The following is a 19094-nucleotide window of genomic DNA, read 5'->3' on the forward strand; positions in this document are numbered from 1 at the left end:
CTGCATTAAATGTTCTGAACTTCACTCACTTCAAAATATGATAAGCCAGCCCTGTAGTGTTTGGGAGCCCTGGCCATGTATCCCAAAGTCCTGCTCAAATGGTACCAAAATTCTCCTTTGTCCGCTAATCAGAGAAACATCTTATGTTTAAACAGGAAATTGGTTTGCTATGAATCATTCCTACAATACTTTCACGTTCAGGGTGTTCTTATGATCCATCCGTTGATCTTATTCATAGCAACAATATGAACGAAGACCACTGGTATTCCTATTTTACAGATTGGGAACTGAGGTTGAGAGATGGTGAGTGGTCTAAAAGCCCCTAGTGAGTTTTGGTGGCTGAGCAGCAATTGGAATCCAGGTTCCATTAGAACTGAGATGGGGAACTTGATCTTGGGGGCTGCAGTGTCGTCCAGCTCTCCTGATACCATGGAGCCACTCTTACTCTCCAGACCATTCCTCTTGGAATGGCTTCCTTTTCTGCTTTATGTGTGTGTGAATGGGAGACAGAGAAGGAATAGCGTGACACAGAGGGAAAGGGCTTAGTAATGCTGCAAAATTTGTTACTATTGACTCTGGCTCTGCCCCTATCATGCCTGGCTCCACTCACCAGCAGGTATGACCCATGATTGGCTGTTCATGGGTTAAAAGCTCTGATTGGCTGTTCCCATGGGTTAAAAGCTCTGATTGGCTGTTCATAGGACAAAGGTTCCCCAATCCTGCCTTAGACCAAGCAAGAAGTATTGCTGAGTGCAATTTCCAGTGGCCTTGTGTGGGACCTTCTTTCAAACTCTTTGCCCCTTCCCATGACTTTCAAACTTAGAATGCATTTGCATAATTTATTCTGTTTGCATGATGTTGGCAGGTTTCAGAGTTCAGCTTTTCTTTACTCCAAATTTTAACTTTTTGCAGCACAGTGCATATGTTCAGTCCTTTGATTCAGTTTGTGTATGTGTTACTGTGCACATGCTATGTGTTGGCATCTGACCTGCGTGCATTTAGTTATGCATGCATGCGAAGCTGTTGCGCTCCTCTGCTACACCAGTCCACTTCTGCTCTACTCGGAAGTGCTCCTTGTGCTTAAACGTAGGTCAGATTTCTCCATCAGCCTTCCCCTCTGGCGGACAGGGTTGTGCAAGCGATTAACGGCTGGCTATCAACAATAGCACTTCTCTGTTGCTACATTCGGGCTCTATGCATCTCTTGGCTACTTGCACGCTGTACTGGGATGCTCCCATCCACTTTTTCTCTCGTTTTGCTATGCTTCACTTCACATTCTTCTTAACTTTGCAGTCCTTTTCTATCAAACGGTGGCCACTTGCTGCATGGCTTTTTTTCCTACTTCTTGCTCTTTTCTCCTTTTGGCTCCCCAGTAGTCAATTTCCTGCTCCCAAACAAGTCTTCCCTCTTGCTGCTGCTGTGGCTTCTGCTAGTGACTCAACAGCCTTAAGCCAGAGGCTGGGACATGCCTGGATATGATTTTTGGGCCGGCTGTGCTGGTACATCTTGGCATGCCGGGTGAGCACAGGAATCCTACTGGGTCACGGTGCAGGTGCCCAGCTGGCTTGCTTGCTGAGCAAGCCACCTCCCAGCTGGGATGAAAACGAGCAAGATGGGAGACGGTATCCGAGGATTCCTCAACCACACAAAGGTTGGAAATGTAGCCATTGGAAGGGGAAGGGGAAGGGGAAGGGATAGGGAGGGTGGGTGGGTGGGGGTGTCAGGCATGTAGAACTCATAGCCTGCCAGGCTCCCCAATCCAGCCCACAGTTCCTTAAGGATTCCCCCTGTTATTTCTGATTCCCCTGCATCAGGGGAACACAACAGTTAAAGCTGCAGGAGCAGATTTAAAAGAGGGCAGGGCACCTGCAGCTTTAACTGCTGTGAGGAAGAGGAAATTTCACCAGGTTCCCCATATATACAAATGACACCTGCTGAAATTTCCTTTTCAATACAACTGTTAAAGATACAGGAGCCCTGTCCTCTTTTTCATAGGGTCACCCTACACAACCCAGCCATCGCGTGTGCCTGAAACCCTGGAAGGAAATCTTGGCATGAATCAGGCTGCGTGCAAATAGGTCGCAGGCAGATATTTCTGGGGTCAGTGCAAAATGTTTTCCCAGCCCTTGTAATCATAACCCCATGAGCGTGGCGGTATCGGGATAAAGCCTGTGCCACACTCACGTTCCCTGCACTGTTGTGTGGCTGAGCAATGTCCATGGCCTCTTGCACAGAGCTGCTGAGGTGACACAGCTCTTAAAAGTCTGTTCAAGAAGCCACGTTCTGCATCATCTTGATTTGGCACTGTATGCTTAAGTGGAAGTGCTGGAAGCCAACTGAGTTGATACATTAAAATGCTATGTGCATTGGTGTACTTACATGTGTGCAAGTGACTAAAACAACCAAAAAATGTTCTGTGGCATCTCAAAATCTAACCCATTTATTGTAGCATAGCTTGCATAGGCCAGAGATGCCGCTGATTGTGAACATATGAAGATGCCTTATATTGAGCCAGACCAGTGGTCCATCTGCCAAATCTGTCTGAAAGCAGCTCTCTCGGGGCTTGGATTTTGAAGTCTTTTCTAGTCCCGCTCTCTAAGATCCTATTAACTGGAGATGCCAGGGACTAAACATTGGAGCCTTCTGCATGCAAAGCTTATGTTCTACCACTTTGTTGTGGCACTGTGTGTGTCCCCCCTATATCAAAATGCAATTTCTGCAAACTCTGTGGTCTGTACTACCAGGTGTATGGATAGACTTTGAGTGTATATTTGTCCTAGGGTGACCATATGAAAAGGAGAACGGGGCTCCTGTATCTTTAACAGTTGTATTGAAAAGGAAATTTCAGCAGCTGTCTTTTATATATATGGGGAACCTGGTGAAATTTCCTCTTCATCACAACAGTTAAAGCTGCAGGTGCCCTGCCCTGTTTTAAATCTGGTCACTCTAGTATAGCTCCTGCAGCTTTAACTGTTGTGATGAAGAGGGAATTTCACCAGTTTCTCTCTATATACAAATGATACCTGCTGAAATTCCCTTTTCTATTTTTGTGAACCGCCCAGAGAGCTTCGGCTATTGGGCGGTATAAAAATGTAATAAATAAATAAATAAATAAATAAACTGTTAAAAATACAGGAGCCCTGTCCTCCTTTTCATATGGTCGCCCTAATCGGTCCCCCGTCAGAAACTATCTGAACATGCTCTAAGGCATTGTTGCCTCACAAGGTCTGATCTTGTGGCTTTACTTTCAAATGCTCTGCCTTTCATGATAGCGTTCATAAGTTGCATGTTCCTTTGTCTGCATTTGGCATCTGTGAATCTCACCAGCCCTTTTTGTGCTATGATTAGATCAACTGCAGACAAAACGGTGTGAAACTGACAATCGTCCCCTCATGCTTCAGAAACACCATTTTCTACTATTTCCCAAAATTGATGTGCATTTTTACTGTTACTCAGAGCTACTGTACTGCAAAACTACTACTTCTCAGAACTACTGTACTCCAAATCCTCTCTGTAATATTTGCTGTTGCAAGCTAAGTCTGGAACAAGCAAATTTACCAAACACCGTGCAACTCCTTCTGCACTTGATCTCAAAATTGCTGCTGCACTAGGTTTCAGTTCTCTGCTGCTGTTCCAAGTGTGTGCTTCCCTCCATGCATCTACTCATGGTATACTTTGATTCTTACTATCATTACACTTCTCCATTTCAAGCTTTCATATCACTCTGCTTCTTGATGTAGTCATATCCATGCCAGTTTCCAAAGCCTTTTCTGAAATGTGAAAGCTCGCTGACTCTTTCTGCTGCAACAGTTGCGTTTGTTCTGTCTTGAGACTCCAGCTTTTCTGTACCAGATGTATGTATACTGCTTGCATTCTCAGTTGTTTCATCTATCTTTGGTGCTGCAGATTGCTTCTCTTCCTCTTGAAGGCTGCTGCATCATCAGTCCAATATGATCTTGGGTTCATTGGTGCCACTCAGCCACTATTGCAGGTTTGATTTGATGGTAAAAAACATTCTTTCGGTGGCCAGATCTCACATTTCTTCTTGGGGCCAGATCAGATCTTACATTTCTCTTGGGCTGGGGGAAGCAGGTGGGTTGGATGGTTTAACTCTGAAGCTGCTACTTGCTGTTAGGGATAACTTGTAGCTACAGGGCCATTTACATCAGTTAAAACACCCTCCTCCACTCAGCATTGCAGCTCCAATCTGAATTGTGCTCCTTTATTTATTTATTTTAAAAAGTAAGATACAGAAGATCTCTAATTTGCAGTGCCTCCTTGGGTCCTTTGTTCTTTGTTTTTGAAGGTATGATATTGGATACTGTACCAAATCTCCAATGGGAGCATGCATGCTTGCCAGTTAAAGGGCCCTTGAGCTGTTCATTTACAAAGTTCAGTTCCCAGTTGACAATATGGTATTTAGTATTTCTTTCCTTAATTCTTGAGCTATGATTCTGCCACTTAAAAAAAAAAAGGCTCTTGCCTTGTGCACTTAATTCCCCTCTCTAGTTCCAAGAAGTACAGATATCGTCTGGAACTTTCGTCTGGCCATCTGTGAAAAGTAGGCTTTTGTTTTTAGGATTTGCAAAACTTTTTATTCTTCGCTATAGTCTGCAAATTCTTCCATTTTAGTTGCGAGGCTGACAAATAAGACATGAGATATACAACAAAACCAGCTTAGAATTTATTCTTTCTTGTTCCAAATATGCCCCTTTGGATATCTACAACTTTTTGCCAGGTCTGTTGTGTTAGTTAATTTGTAGCACTAATAGCTCTCGTTAGATACTTTGAGGCTTGTTATGCAAAAGTTTTTTTTTAATCCCCTCCAACAGTTTGTGGTATGGAAAAAGTGAGAGTGGAAACATACATGAATTTATAGGAATTTTGTATATCTAAATACCATTGCCAACATTTTTCCCGATTTAAACATAGTTCTGTTGGGTAGCTGTCAGTGCAGTTGAAGGCATATGCAACAGGTGAACTCTTTCGGCATCAATGCAGCACTTGTTCCTGAAGAGCTGGCACCTATTGACACGAGTTATTGATTCTTCCACACTTCAGTACAGGTGCTTTTGTTTATTTCTCTTTTAACATCTTGCTTGGCATTCAGGAAAACTCAATACTGCTTGGCATCCAGTAACATCTCAACTCTTCTGAGCCAATAACTATCTTAATGGTATTCTCACTGTTTGTCGTATTTGAAATAAACTTTGCTAAATGAGTGATTAATTCCTAGAAACCTCTAGTAGATCACCCCTGTTGTTGTAACTAGATATCTCAGCTATGGCTTTTGTTTTAGTTATATTAGGTTTCAGCTGTTCTTGGGTTAAGAGACATCTGGGGTATTTTATTTCTGAATGGGTAAATTTGCATTTTCCTTTATTTAGTTTCTGATTCCTCTCTCAAAACTTGTCTAGAATTTGTTTCAACTCTCATTATGTTCTTGTCTGGACTTTCCCCAAACAAGGATATCCTTCATATCTATGAAGACACTTAAATGTCTGGGACACTTCAGGATCTAAAGAAGTAGAACATAGATAATCTTATAAATGTAATAAATGATAATATAATCTTATTATCATTATTATTTATTTATTTATTATTATTATTTATTACATTTATATACTGCCCCATAGTCAAAGCTCTCTGGGCGGTTTACAAAAGTTAAAAACAGTGAAAGGTGCATTTAATGTACATAGCCTATAGTGCTAAAAATCCTGAAATACTACCTCACAGGGTTGTTGTGGGAATAATATGGAAAGTAAGATCATGCATATGGTCTTGGGCTCGTTGGAGGAAAGGTGTGATATAAATGTAATAGCCAAATCCAGCTGAATTTGCCAAAATCTGCTACTGCCATCATTGGTTGGGATCCAGAAACATTCTTCCACACATGGAAAGCCACTGTTTGCATCCTCTACTTCGTTTTGCAGCCCCACCTGGAAGGGGCACAGAGGGCTGCCACACAGAGGAGAAGTGGACATGAGCTGACATTTTCTGCGTGAGGTGGCCTTCTGCAGATCTAACCCAATATATTTAATTTTAAATGTTGATCTCACCCTTACTCCAAAGTTCTAAGTCCAACATTCTAAGCACCACAAGGAAAACAACATCTAAAATGGGGGGGGGGGGAAACAACCCTGCTCCTGCTAACTCAATAATGATTTTCTCTCCAGTAGGCAATTGAAAATGTTCTCTTTAGGGCAGGATAGATGCCCCGGATGATGGAGAGTTTCATTAGAACTATTTGTTCATATCTCTTCGATCCAAATGGACACTAACTTGGTCTCTGCCAGGCTTGCCCACAACCATTAAACAGACAGACTAGAGGTGCAAAGGCAGTGTTTCTCTGGAAACATGCCCAGCGGATCTGTGGTATTTTAAATCCACCCGCTCCATTGGAACCACTGCAGGAGGGAATTAACTCTGCCAGCTCCAGACTGGCATTATTGCTGGGTCAAACCCAGGGGCCTCCAAGGGGGCTTTGGATTCAGTGAATTGAAGGCCACCCCCAGTATGCCCTAACTATCAGTGGATAGTCTGTTGGTGGTTCTCCTAGGCCTGTGGGTCTTTCCGTGGGCATACTGCAGGGAAAAGAACAGCTGCTCCACCAGCATAGGCCCCTTTCCCCATCCTAACTTCCCTCAGCCAGCCAGCCAGCCCTCGTTGGGGTTTAGGATTGCACTCCCACAGTCTCTAGGTTCATCTACTTTGAGTCTATCCTTCAGTTTTTCTGTACAATTCAGTCCCTCTGTTTGAACTTTACATCTTGGTGCTACTGGGTTTAGAGATACCTGTGGATTTATTTGTACAGGGTATTACACAGGCCTCAAAATTCAACGTTCTAATCTTGTATCAGCATTCCATTGATTTTTAGAATATATTTCCCCTGTTCATTTAACTCTGTTGTATCAAATGAGCCACAGTCCTCAGACCCAATACAGTTCATGCACAAAAGTCCACTCTCAGGAGTGCCAGTTGAGCTGCTTTGTCTTCTCTTTCTGCAGTTCAAATTACACTTATCAAACACTTGCAATCGTTTTTCCCAGAGTATCTGGTATTTGAATGCTACAGTGGGTTAGTTTGCAATGGGGTGTGTGTGTGTGTGTGTTTAAGAGTTTAAGACATGATGGCATTACCTTATGCCTCTGTGTCATTTTTTTTAAAATTAACCATTTTGTGTTCCTTTGCAAAAAATACCCACTAACCATTCATCGTCCAGTGCTGAAGAATTCAGTGCACCAGTGAAGACATTTCTGTGGTTTTCCTCATTGCTGCCCATGCAAACGGCTTTGCCTTGAGGTTTTCGTCTGTGTTGTGTATATTTTAGCAAAATGGTTTAAGCTCTCACACTTTCTGCATTCTTTCTGGTATTGCCCTTTGCCACATCTCCGTAGCACCTTTTAGGAGTATGGTTTTGCTTTTGCTTTCCTTTTTTTGAAGCCATTTCAAATACTTCTGCCTCTGCATTTCTGCTGCCCCAAACCTCCCAGTTGCTTTGTTGGTACTTCTTCTGCCCTGCATATGTCCATTGCATGCTCCAGACATAAATAATTCTCTCTCTAGGCCATTTTGGAAGATCAATCCCCACCCCCAAACATGCCTATGTGATTAGAATTGCAAGAGGAGAAGAGCGGGGATCAGGCTGTTGCCCACCACCACCCCCATAGCCCTCTATGCCAGCCTTCCACAACCCAGTACTGCTGGAGCTGATGGGAGTTGTAGTCCAAAAACAACTGGAGAGCACCTGGTTGGGAAAGCTGCTCTATGTACTCAGGCTCAGGTTTTGCAGCAGGGAGACTTCTCTGCTGTGTGTAGGTTCCCCATGCAATTTAGAACCCTGGAAGACTGGGTTTCTGAATCGGGAAGGCTCGCCATGGCAGAAGTTACTTTTCTAATTCACAGAGGGCTGCAGATATCGGTGATGAGGGCATGGGGCTGGGCATAGAGGGGGTAAACTTCTGAACAGGGGTCTGTCTGTCTTAGGGTGACCATATGAAAAGGAGGACAGGGCTCCTGTATCTTTAACAGTTGTATTGAAAAGGAAATTTCAGCAGGTGTCATTTGTATATGTGGGGAACCTGGTGAAATTTCCTCTTCATCACAACAGTTAAAGCTGCAGGTGCCCTGCCCTCTTTTAAATCTGGTCACTCTAGTATAGCTCCTGCAGCTTTAACTGTTGTGATGAAGAGGGAATTTCACCAGGTTCCCCATATATGCAAATGACACCTGCTGAAATTCCCTTTTCTATGCAACCGTTAAAGATACAGGAGCCCTGTCCTCCTTTTCATAGGGTCACCCTAGTCTGTCGTCTGTCTGTCTCTCTTTCTCTGGCCTCATCTACACCAAGCAGGATATTGCACTATGAAAGCGGTATATAAAAGACAGGAGCCACACCAAGCAGGATATAATGGTATGAAAGCTGTATATGATCTGTGTCAATGGGCCCCAACAGTTGTCAGTGCACTTCAGTACCGCTGTAAAGCAGTAGTGTGGCTCCTGCCTTTTATATACCGCTTTCATAGTGCAATATCCTGCTTGGTGTAGATGAGGCCTCTCTCTCTCTCTCTCTCTCTCTCTCTCTCTCTCTCTAATCTGACATTGCCTCTTTGTAGCCTTATGCCATATACGTTACATGATTTTTAATTTGCATATTCCCTCAAAGTCACAAGTTTATGCCAAGAGCTTTAAATCACTCACGTACAGGCCTATGCTTGCTCTTGAGTTCTAGTGAAATGTTTTTTGTGAGACATAAGCTAATGTTTCTCCTGGGTGCACAGTATGTTTCAAATATTAAACTAAAAAGTATTAAATACCTCTCTTGCGCCTTCACCCTGCACGTGAGGAAATAGTCCTGATGGAGATCTCTCTCAAGTCCATATTCCAGCCATCTCCAGCGCTCTGCAGCATTTCCTTCATCACCAATTTTCCTGGAGTTTTAGTTGGTCCATTTTCTTGCTTCACTGATTTACTTCCAGTATTTGCAGTACTTGTCGCTGCTGTACACTTGGTAAAATGATGCCACTTTACAGTCCAAAGTATGAAACAAACAGGCTTTACTTACTACAACTGAACTCAAAATGGCTTTTGTTCCTACGGTTTACACTCTCTGTTTTCAAGGTGTCTTTGGGCCTTGCTAGACCTACCTGATAATCCGGTGGGGAGTAGGGCTGCCGCGCGCTACAGCTAGCGTGGGCCGTTGCCCTTTTCTACACATAACACGCGACAGGGTAAGGGAAAGCCCCGTCGCGTCCTCCATTTTTTTTGGACTTAAAGGGCCATGTGCACAGGAGCGCACCAACGGAAGAGTAAGTCTGTTTTTTTAAAAAAAAATAAAGGGTTCCCCGCTCCCCCTGCCCCTGATTTCCCCCCCACAATGTCTGATGCCCCCCTGCCCGCTCGCTCGCCCACCCCCCCGCTCGCTCGCCCGTCCCCGCTCGCCATGTCCACCCCCCCGCTCGCTCGCCCGTCCCCGCTCGCCATGTCCACCCCCCCGCTCGCTCGCCCCGTCCCCGCTCGCCATGTCCACCCCCCGCTCACTTGCCCGTCCCCGCTCGCCATGTCTGCCCCCTGCCCGCTCGCCTGTTCCCACTCGCCATGTCTGCACCCTGCCCACTCGCCCGTCCCCACTCGCCATGCCCACCTGATCACCCGCCTGCCATGTCCGATGCCCCCTCTGCGCCCCCCCCCGTCCATGATCTCCCCACCCTGGCTCCGCTCTTCCCCCCCCATCTCTCCTGCTGGGTCCGCTCTTTCCCCCGGCCCCCATCTCCCCGCCCCGTGATTTCCCCCCCCCCGCCTGATGGGCACAGCGCTCCTATGGAGTGCTGTGCCCAGTGCGTGGCTTCTCCCGGCTACTCACGAGTAAGCGAGCAGCTGGGAAAAGCCATGGAAGTAGCTAGACCTTCCGCAGCCCCGGCCTCAACCCGGGGCTGCGGAAAATCCGGGCCATAAGCGGATACGGTTGTCCCAGGTCAAGGGAGGACTTAGCCCGGCCTGACCCCGGGATCCCCTGTGCGTCATCTGGATGCACAGCAGGGAGCCCGGGCCTCACACTGGGCTAACTCCTCGTCTAGCAACGGCCTTTGTTTGCCCATGAGCTGTGGGTTAATTTGGGCCTTCTGTTGTCTCTCAGAGAGACTCAAAACAGCTGCTTTTGTGCCTTGGAGAGGTTCACTATGACAAACCTTGAGAACTTTGTTTGTAATGATGGAGGAGGGATTTCAGTGAAAAGCAGGAAACAAGCCTACCTTGAAGCTACACCTTTTCGCTTAAAGGCCTGGCCCTATAAATACTGCAAGCTTGAAAAGCCTGGTCCTGATCACTAAATGGTTCTGTGAACAGCACTGTGCCCCACCATTTTATTGTTACTTTGAATAGCCCAGATGTTTTGGCCTAGAACCCCCATCAGCCTTAGCCAGCCCAATCAAAGGTGAAGGATGCTGAGAGTTTAGGCCAAAAAACCTCTGGAAGGCCACAATCTGCCCACCCTTTTTATAGTCTATGTTTACAACAGGTCCCCAAACTAAGCCTTGGTTCTAATTAAATCCTTGAAAGCAGCCATTAGGAGTTTTGTACCTACAAGAGTTAGTTTGTCATAGTGATTATGAGCATGAGCTATGAATGAGGAAGCTCCTGATTTAGCCATGAACTCACTGGCCTGGTTTGCACACTCGTGGTGGCTGAAACAACCCACCATATGTGCCAGCTGGATTTTGCTAGTTACCCACATTGGTGTGGCTTGCCGTGGCTTCCAAACCTGGGTGGCATGGCTTGTTTGAGGTGGGCAGCAACCCTCAAATGGTCCAACAACATCCCATGGATTATTTGAAGGTTGCCGCCCATCTCAAAGAAGCTATGCTGCCTGGGTTCGGATGATACAGCAAGTCACAAGGGTGTGGGTAATTAGGGAAATCTGACTGGCATGTGCCTGGCATGCATGACAGCTGCAACAAGCCACGGTGGCTTGCTCCAGCTGCTGTGATTTTGGGAACTGCGCAGTTATAGACAAGCTACTGTCTCTCCACATCAGCTTTTCTATCTCTAATATGGTGATAATAGCATGTGCTTGCCTTAAAAGGTTGTCATATAGATTACTGAGGCAGTGTTTGCAATGCACTTTGTGCCCTGAGCTTAAAGAACATCTTCCATATTTATCAATAGTGTATTCCATTATTTATTTATTTATTTATTATTTATTTATTACATTTCTATACCGCCCAACAGCCGGAGCTCTCCGGGCAGTTCATATTAGCATGGTTGATATTAGCATTATAATGTATTCTATGTAAGGATATTCTTTACAATAGGCATAAATATGCTAAAGTGCTTTATTATACAACATATGCAGTTATTATACAATTGCATATTTATTTATACAATTAAATACAATGTTATGCAATTAAAGTGTTTATTATGCAACATCCTTAGCTGTTTTGTACTGCAGCTCCTAATCACTATTTATTTATTACATTTTTATACCGCCCAATAGCCGAAGCTCTCTGAGCAGTTCACAAAAATTAAAACCATGAAGAACATAATAAAACAAACTAAAAACACAACAAACTAAAAACACAAATGCAAAATACAGTATAAAAAGCACAACCAGGATAAAACCACGCAGCAGAAATTGATAGAAGATTAAAATACAGGATTAAAACAGTAAAATTTAAGTGTAAATTAAAATTAGGTGTCCTAAAATACTGAGAGAATAAAAAGGTCTTCAGCTGGCACCAAAAGGAGTACAGTGTAGGCGCCAGGCGGACCTCTCTGGGGAGCTCATTCCACAGCCGGGGTGCCACAGCAGAGAAAGCCCTCCTCCTAGTAGCCACCTGCCTCACTTCCTTTGCCTAACTATATATGCTATGATAGGCTGTCCCCTCAACTTGGCAGTGGGGGCAGGGGCAAAGCTCCAATTGTGAGAAAATTGGGGGTGCACTCCTTTCTTTAATGGCTTTATATGTCAAAGCCTTGAGTGCATGTGGCTGGTTGCCTTTGTTTTCAAAGGATGTGAAAGTCCGATGACAGATAAAATCATTGTAGAGCAGAAGGGCGTTTGGAAGCATCTTCACCACAGCTCAAACAACCAGGCCAAGGAACCTGTTGGGCAACTTTTTGAAGTGCTTTGCTTTCTGAAGGGGGGCGGGGGAATCTAGCTGTGGACAGCACCGATTGACAAGCACTCGTGACGTCACCAACAAAGCTCTTCCCCTCTCCGCCCCTAAATTCACAAAACAGTTTTGCAAATGTTTATAAAATGTATTAGGCCTTGGGACATTCTGTTGTCTAAAGCTTCAGGTGGTTGGGCCCATTCTATTTCCTCAGTGTGAGAGAAATGCCACAAAAATATTAGCATTCCAATCCGCTTATCAAATTTGCAGATGACACAAAATTGGGTGGGATAGCTAATACCCTGGAAGACAGAAACAAACTTCAAAGTGATCTTGATAGGCTGGAGTGCTGGGCTGAAAACAACAAAATGAAATTTAATAGGGATAAATGCCAAGTTCTACAGTTACAAGATGGGGGATACTTGGCTCAGCAATACTACAAATGAGAAGGATCTTGGAATTGTTGTAAATCACAAGCTGAATATGAGCCAACAGTGTGATATGGCTGCAAGAAAGGCAAATGCTATTTTGGGCTGCATTAATAGAAATATAGCTTCCAAATCACGTGAGGAACTGGTTCCTCTCTATTCAGCCCTGGTTAGGCCTCATCTAGAGTATTGCGTCCAGTTCTGGGCTCCACAATTCAAGAAGGACGCAGACAAGCTGGAGCGTGTTCAGAGGAAGGCAACCAGGATGATCAGGGGTCTGGAAACAAAGCCCTTTGAGGAGGGACTGAAACAACTGGGCATGTTTAGCCTGGAGAAGAGAAGATTGAAGGGAGGCATGATAGCACTCTTCAAATACCTAAAAGGTTGTCACACAGAGGAGGGCCAGGATCTCTTCTCGATCCTCCCAGAGTGCAGGACACGAAATAACGGACTCAAGTTAAACGAAGCCAGATTCCAGCTGGACATCAGGAAAAACTTCCTGACTGTTAGAGCAGTACGACAATGGAATCAGTTACCTAGGGAGTTTGTGGGCTCTCCCACAGTAGAGGCCTTCAAGAGGCAGCTGGACTACCATCTGTCAGGGATGCTTTAGGGTGGATTCCTGCATTGAGCAGGGGGTTGGACTCGATGGCCTTGTAGGCCCCTTCCAACTCTGCTATTCGATGAGCACACAGGAACCTTTGAAGCATTCCCCACGGTTTAAGTGAAAGAGGTGGCCCCTGCTCATGTTTTCTGGGTGCATAACAGACCCATGTAGTTCTGATTCACTACTAATGTGTACAGGAGTCTTTATTCCATTGCTTTTGGTCGATGAGACAATTCCCCAGAGTTTGGGTGGGGAGCAAGGAGCTGCCCTCTGGTTCAGCAGTTTCCTGCCCCAGAGATGCAAAGGGCTTAGATAAAGACACTCGAAATATTTAGAGAATTTGATTCTGATATAGACCTTGCAGCATTCTTCCCTGGAGAGGAGATGCTTAGGCAGGGATTCTTTCTCTAACGTGCTTTGAAACCAGCAAGTGCCCCCCCCCCCCCTTGCCAAATCTTTGAAGGCTGTTTGTAGGAAAGTGACTGAAAAGTGGCCAAAAATACACAAACACCTTTGCGGTATGTAAATGAGAGAACATGGGTTACTTATTTTCCTGGAATTCTCATAATGTTTATGCTGCAACTGTGAGGCTAGAGGCAGACAGTGGAAATTTTTTTACAGAGCTGAAGGTAGTTTAAACGGAAGAAAAATGCTTGGACTGTGCATTCGCCCTCTATATAAATAGGTTTGGCAAGGTTTTGTGTTTCGATGCCCTGCAAAACGGAGTTGACAGAGTGAGAGAAAATGTGTGTGTGTGTGTGTGTGTACATGCGTGTCCACCAAAGAGGCAATGCTTCTCTCAACCCACTTTCAACTCTTTTAAGTTGACTTCAGCTGACGCACTGTGATTACATGCTTTGCTGCCACTCCACAGTGCTTTTCTCGGAATTCCTCATACTCATTCTTCTGTTCCCTCATCATTTCTCTTGTGCTGCTCCCTATTTCAGGAATGCAGTCCCCCTTGACCCCTCACCTTCCTTCTCCTCTTTCTGTTTTTCACAAACTGACTTAAGATTAATCTTGCCTCTTCAGGTGAATACCTCTTCAGCCTTCCGATTCGGCCTACTGGCATTTTGTAACCATTCTGTTCTGCGCCTCCCGTTTTATCTTGTGCCTTTTCAAATATGAGTCAGCCGACAGGCATCGTGTCGTAATAATTCTCTGCATTACTTAATAAATTAACACTTAACTAATATTTACTCTTAAATATTTGTCATCCCATGTACCCAAGGCTGTTTGAAAGGATCATTACATTGCATTTTCTTCTGCTGCCCCTTACGCCTGGAACGCTCTTCCAGAACATTTGAGAACTACAAGCTCAATCGCAGCTTTTAAAGCTCAGCTAAAAACTTTTCTTTTTCCTAAAGCTTTTAAAACTTGATTTTGTTCTGACTTTTATACTATTAGTTTTATTCTACCCTGTGCCTGTTTGGTGCATTCTCTTCCCCTCCTTATTGTTTTATTACAATTTTATTAGAATGTAAGCCTATGCGGCAGGGTCTTGCTATTTTATTGTTTTACTCTGTACAGCACCATGTACATTGATGGCGCTATATAAATAAATAATAATAATAATAACAGGAAGCTCTCATAGCATAGTGGCTAAGGGCAGTTGCTGCATGTTAGGATTGCTGTGAAAAACACTGGTTGCACCAGTTCCGCCTGCCCACCCACCCACACAAACCAGGGGAATCTTTTTCAGCCTGAAAGCTGAATTCAGTTTTAGAGAAGCTCTTGGGGCGGGCACACTTCAGTGGTGGGTGGCACTAAAGGCAAAGGGTGATTTCCCAAAATACGAGCATATTTTAGCATTAAGACTCTCACTTTCAGTAACTCAGCCTTAGGAGAAGCACTCCAGCCTTTTAGAATGGGGAAGAAACTGCACAAAAGCCAAGTCACCCTCCAAATAATTGATGGTTGGAGGAAAGAGGGTGGAGCCAGGAAAAGGGGCGGGGTCATGTGGGGGCCGAATTGGAATCCTAGGAGAGGCGGGTTCGGCCCCTGGGCCTGAGTTTCCCTTCCTTTGACCTGGAACAAATGCATAAAGTATGGAAGTAGGAGGAAATGTGTGCATTGTCTTGGAAAACATGAGTGCCAAGCGGTGTGGGCTCTAAGCAGGGAGATTTCATATCACACCACTGTGCTCCAAAAAATTAATTTTAGGCTCTGGACTTAAGTACCCCCCCTCTCCTGTAAGACCTTTAAGATGGCAATGGATATTAAATTAGCTTGCTTCCAAGTGTGGTAAGCCAGACCTGCTGTGTTTAGGGGCCCTCCTCCTCCTCGTTCTACTGAGTGAAGTCCTGAATGTCTGCCCCAAAGTCCAACGTTGAATGCACCCCGGCTGTGTTCTCGTGCAGCTTCCATTCATTTCAGTGGAACTGATGCAGGACAGCTTCCTGGTGGATCATGCCCTTGGGGCAGAGATATCTGGCTGATGCACCCTTACAGGCGTGGCCGAAGGCATTTTCCTGCCTCAAGCCACTCCCCCTTCTTTTCCTTCAGACGGCGGTGCCACCGCTGCCTCATGCCCACCCAGCTGGCCACACCTGCCTGCTCACCTTCTGCCCACCTGACCTGCTTCAGCAGCCAGCTGGCCAGCCAGTCAGCCACCCACCTTGCTGCCACTCCTGGCCCATCATCTGTTTCCACCTTGCACTGCAGTCGCAGGACACCTAGGCAGGGCCGGATTAAGGCCAGCTGATGCCCTAAGCACAGCCTCCTAACGGTGCTCCCTTGGCCCTTCCGTTGCTTAGCCAGCAAGACATTAAGACTCCATAAGTGCTGAAGGTGGTTGATAGGGTGTAATAAAATAAAGCACAAATAATAAAAACTTGCTGCTCTTAGAATATGCCGCTAGGCTCTCTCTATGAATCTGGAATTCCTTAAAATTAGATGGCTACAGCTATGGTACTGGTACTCTGTGGTCCCCCCTTCCCTTGGTGCCCTAAGCACATGCTTATATTGCTTAAAGGTTAGTCCAGGGCTGCACCTAGGAGAGGTCGGCCGAACTGTTGCGAGAGTTCCCAAAGTACCTAGAGATGGCTGGGATCTTTTCTCGCGATTCTTCAGCCAACATCTTCCAGAAGCCCTGCAGCTTGGGAACAAGGCCAGTGTGGCAGAGAGGCCGTCAGACAGGCACAAGCGATCGAGAGGGACGGAACGGCTATTTCTTGGTCCTGTCCGCTGCCTTCATGGCAGTGCAGGTGAGAGCAGCTCAGACAGGCGGGTGGGAGGAAGCAAGCGGCCGCCTCTTGAACCTGCTGGCCACCTGCATGGCTGTTTGGCTTGACTCGCCATGTAGGTGGCCAGCAGGACCAAGAAGTGGTGGGCCCTTTGGAGGAGGAGACCTGGGGCAGATCCACACATAGCCTTCGGGACGCCCTGAAGGCGCTTTGGGGAGTCCCGAAATCGATGATGTGTACCCTACCTTAAGCGTCCCAAGAAGAGGCAGCGGCGGAGGAGGCGGCCCCTCGCGGGGACGGGATGAAGACTTGCCGCGCCTGGCGCCTTCGCCGAGCAATCAGCTGCCCCCCCACCCGCTGTTTGCCTGGGTGAGATGTTCACTGCCGCCCACCTACCCGCCGGCCTCCTTTTGCCGGTGAAAGAGCCACCCGGGCTTTTTGCTTTTCTACACAAAGCTGTTAATCAGCTGCATCAACTTCCGGTTCCTTCGCAGAACTGAGATCCGAGCACTACACAAGGAGTTTTTCTTTTCCTGCTTTTCTGCTACATAGCCTCAAGGCGGCTTCTTCCGCCAAGCTCTCCGGTTCTTTCGCCGGCAAAAGGAGGCCGGCGGGTAGGTGGACGGCAGTGAACATCTCACCCAGGCAAACAGCGGGGCGGGGGGGGCAGCTGATTGCCCGGCGAAGGCGTCGGGCGCGGCAAGTCTTCATCCCGTCCCCGCGAGGAGCCTCCTCCTCCTCCTCCGCCGCCGCCGCCTTTTCTTGGGACGCTTAAGGTAGGGTACACATCATCAATTTCGGGACGCCCCAAAGCGCCTTCAGGGCGTCCCGAAGGCTATGTGTGGATCTGCCCCAGCACAATTTACTGCTCTTCCCATACTCTGCCACCTAATGCGCCTGTATCAGGCTGCTTCGTGGTAAGGCCAGCCCTGCATCCTTAACTCAATGGCTAAGCAAATGTTTTACATACATAACGTTTCAGACCCCATTTCCATGTGAAAGGATCTTAAGAAGCAGGACTCGTATGGGACTTTAGAGAACCACTGCCCTGCTGTGGGGGACCATACTGGTCTAGATGGAGTCGAAATAGGCAGCTTCATATGTGTACTACTCCGATGCTCCTAGTAGCACCTGAAAACTGTCACCTGCCTTTTTCTTCATACACTACTCGCAAGCTTCCACGTCTTCTTTTCTCATCCCTACCTCCAAATCTCTGGTATCTTCCTTCCAGTATAACTGCCCACCTTCCTGCTTCAGTTTCTATTCCTGCTTTTTAATCCCATTTAGTGAGGAGGCACTGATCCAATTTGTATCCAACCCAGTGCCCTCAGGGCACATGGAGCATGTGTCTGTATAGTTCTGTGCTGTCTAGGCTGGGATGAATGAGCTTTTGGGAAGGCAGCAAGCAAGGAACAAGGCCTCTGTCTGTGTGTCTAATGAGCTCCCTCAGACAGCAGCAAGCACGTGCTTTTGGAAGATCCAAACAAGCCCTCCTCTGTACTGTCATACATGGAACAGCTCTACGGAAGACCCAAAGGAGCAAGCACGTAGGTAGGCACTTGCTTCAAGCAAAACTACCCCAGGCAAAAGTAGACCGTGAGGACCTGCAGATGGGGGATAGAGAGAGACACGACAATATTCCTAAGGCATGGTGACCCAAAATTTATAAGCCGTCTCTTGCTGGCCATGAGGTATGCCATTCCAGTCAGGGTGGATAAAAATAATATTTAGGAATATTTTGAGGGAGCACTTGTCAGATTTTAATCACGAGCAATCCTGGTGAATGACTGATGTCATTAGCTGAAGCAGGCTCAGTGCAGCTCTTTAGTTGGGCAGTTGTGAAAAAAAGCATTTGCTAGGAGGGGTTCACTTGTAGATAATACTGGTAACCTTCTGGGAATGGGTGGGGATACTAGGTCCGGAGGTGAAGTCCAGCAGATTAACAAAAAGCTGCTGGCAAAAGGCTTGGGGAAAACTGAATAAAAATGAGCTATTTGACAGTTCTAGTTATTTCTTTAAAAGCTCATTTCATTCTGCAGTATCTAGTGAAGACCTCTACAGCACCTATTGACTCTCCAACAGGGTGGATAAAAATCAATGGTGTGTGTTTTTTTTAAAAATCAGATTTTTTAAATTTAAATCAGGGTGGTTTTTTATTTAAATTGGATTTTTTTAAAATAAAAAAATATAGATAGGAAAAAAAATTTGAGTAAATATATTGAGGAAAAATGTATCTAAAAATAGTTTTCTATTTAAGATACATTATAGTCCAAAGGTTATTCATCATGAAATAAGGATTAGTTTTTAATTATGTAGCATGAAGCTGTTTAAATTTTTTGGTAAATGAGTTCCATTAATCCATTCCCAATGTCATGCTCTTCCAGAGGTTTCTGTAAGATTATTTTTCTCCTTCCAATAAAGTACAGCAGAAAAGTTGTCCAAATATGAATGATTACCCTATTAAACTGGAGATAGTTCACCTTGAAATCATAATTATCTATCTATGATGTGTTTCTAATAGTATAACTAAATCAGTATTTTTTTGATATAACTGTAAAACTAATCTGAAAAGTTGCTATTCTAAAAATGAAACCTTCATCTGGTTGTAAATATTAAGATTATACCAGCTTTGGTAACTCTGAGTTGTGTAAAATATAGCGAGGAAGAGTGCACTTGGGGGTGGGGGTGTCACATGATTAAATCAAGTCTTTCTGAGTAGTGATTTAAATCGTGATCCACCCTGATTCCAGTAGCTCTTGGCACT

At 45.5% G+C, this 19094-nt stretch overlaps 1 protein-coding gene across 1 annotated transcript in view; it reads left to right on the plus strand.

Moving 5' to 3' along the window:
• Window positions 1–1598: 1598 nt before the first annotated feature.
• The window catches only part of S1PR2 (sphingosine-1-phosphate receptor 2), a 50071-nt gene continuing 32575 nt past the window's right edge, over window positions 1599–19094 (plus strand). Inside the window, exon 1 of the mRNA XM_063123105.1 lies at window positions 1599–1651. The gene's annotated coding sequence lies outside the window, so the exon portion shown is untranslated. The remainder of the gene's footprint in view (window positions 1652–19094) is intronic.

The sequence above is a fragment of the Elgaria multicarinata genome, chromosome 3 (assembly GCF_023053635.1).
Source record: "Elgaria multicarinata webbii isolate HBS135686 ecotype San Diego chromosome 3, rElgMul1.1.pri, whole genome shotgun sequence".
NCBI lineage: Eukaryota > Metazoa > Chordata > Lepidosauria > Squamata > Anguidae > Elgaria > Elgaria multicarinata.